This window comes from Mirounga leonina, unplaced genomic scaffold, assembly GCF_011800145.1.
Source record: "Mirounga leonina isolate KUSES-001 unplaced genomic scaffold, KU_Mleo_1.0 Mir_101608, whole genome shotgun sequence".
NCBI lineage: Eukaryota > Metazoa > Chordata > Mammalia > Carnivora > Phocidae > Mirounga > Mirounga leonina.
In genome coordinates, this window is record NW_023270163.1 from 1,540,525 (window position 1) to 1,543,056 (window position 2,532).

Below are 2,532 nucleotides of genomic sequence, written 5' to 3' on the forward strand. Positions count from 1 at the left end.
CAGTGAGTATATGGTGCCAGGGGTTATACATGAAATTTATTTATTTTTGGTACAGAAAGAGCCCAAATGCCCATCAACTGATGAATGGATAAAGAAGATATAATGGAATATTATTCAGCCATCAAAAAGAATGAAATCTTGCCATTTGCAATGACATGGATGGAGCTAGAGAATATTATGCTAAGTGAAATAAATCAAAGAAAGACAAATACCATATAATTTCATTCATATGTGGAAATTAAGAAACAAAACAAATGAACATAGGGGAAAAAAAAGAGAGGCAAACCAGAAAACAGACTCTCAACTATAGAGAACAAACTGAAGGCTACTGGTGGGGAGGTGGGCAGTGGGATATGTTACATGGGTGATGGGTATTAACAAGGGCAGTTGGGGCACCTGGGTGGCTCAGTCGGTTGGGCATCCAACTCTTGATTTTGGGTCAGGTCATGATCTCAGGGTTGTGAGATCAAGACCTATGTTGGGCTCCATGCTCAGCAGGGAGTCTTCTGGAGAGTCTCTCTCTCCCTCTCCCTTTGCTCCTCCCTCTGCTCTCTTTCTATAAATAAATAAATAAATAAGTAATTAAATAAATAAATAAATAAATAAATAAATAAATAAAATCTTTAAAAAAAAGGAGGGCACTTGTGATGAACACTGGGTATTATATGTAAGTGATGAATAGCTAGTCTAGAGCTGAAACTCATGTTACACTGTATGTTAACTAACTGGAATTTAAATAAAAACTTGAAAAGAGAAAAAAAAGAAATCTCTTTAATTTTGGCTCAATTTTGCTGTGAACATAAAACTGCTCTAAAAAAAGTCTATGTGAATAAAATGGATTCATATTCAAGATCAAAACATAACCTCTGTATTTTGTATCCTTTGGGTAAATACCGAGTAGTGCAATTGCTGGATTATAGGGTAGTTCTACTTTTAACGTTTTGAGGAACCTCCATACTATTCTCCAGAGAGGTTGCACCAGTTTGGAAGGATACAAAAATACAGATTTGAAGGGGTACATACACCCTGATGTTTATAGCAGCATTATCAACAATGGCCAAACTATGGAAAGAGCCCAAGTGTCTATTGACTGATGAACAGATAAGGAAGATGTGGTGTATATAAACAATGGAACATTACTCAGCCATCAAAAAGAATGAAATCTTGCCATTTTCAATGGCATGAATGGATCTAGAGTGTATTATGCTAAGTGAAATAAGTCAGTCAGAAAAAGACAAATACCATATGATTTCACTCATATGTAGAATTTAAGAAACAAAACAGATGAACATATGGGAGGGGGAAAAGAGAGGGAAGCAAACCATAAGAGAGTCTTAACTATAGAGAACAAACTTAGGGTTGATGGAGGGACATGGGTGGGGGATGGGCTACATGGTTGATGGGTATTGAGGAGGGCATGTGTTATGATGAGCACTGGGTATTATATGTAAGTGATGAATCACTAAATTCTATTCCTGAAACCAACATTACACTATATGTTAACTAACTAGAATTTAAATTAAAATTGGGAAGAAAAAAAAACCACATCAATATATTTTAAAAAACACAAAATAAGAAGCTCATGTACATTCTCTCATCAAATTGTAAGAAAGTTAGAAATCAATGTTAAATCATATTTAAAGCCAATTACTTATAAAATTAAAAAGAAAACTCCCCTCAAACTCCAAGTCAAAAGACAATTGAAAGATATTTAATACATGTATAAAATAATAAAATCCTATATATCAAAGCTCAATGAATATGGCCAACATAACAGAGGAAGGAAGATTCACAGCTATATATGTTTGCATTATTAAATAAGAAATAATGAAGGTAAATTAGCTCAATATTCAATCAAGAATTTTGATTTTGATGAAAGGAACTTAGGCAGTAAGTTGATAAACACATCTTGAATATAATTTGTTGAAAGCATTAATATACAGTCATCTGACAAAATCAAGAAAAAAGAGTGAACATACAAAGAAGTAGCAGCAGCAGCAAAAGAAAGTAGTGTGCTAACCACTTTATAAACACTGTCATTTCGTGCTCACATCATAACTCCAAAATTGGTTATATTATGCTCATGTTATAGAGGAGATGAATACAGACCAGAAAGGGTGCATGATTTTACAAGGATCGCACAGCAAGAGAGCCAGTGATTCAAATCTATCTAACTATAGTGCCCATACTCCATTTAAAAAAAAGATTTTTATTTATTTATTTGAGAGAGAGCAAGAGTGAGAGAGTGCATGAGCAGGGGGAGGGGCAGAAGAAAAGGGACAAGCAGACTCCCCTCTGAGTGCAGAGCCCAACATAGGGCTTGATCCCAGGACCCTGAGATCATGACCCGAGCCGAAGTCAGAGGCTTAACTGACTAAGCCACCCAGGCACCCTGAGCCCATACTCTTAACTGTATTATAAACATTTTCAGATGTAGTGACAAGTGTTATGACAATGCATTTGAAAACCTCAATAAAATACTATCTTCTGAGGAAATTACCAACTTTTCCTAAATTCAAAAGCTGACAGAAT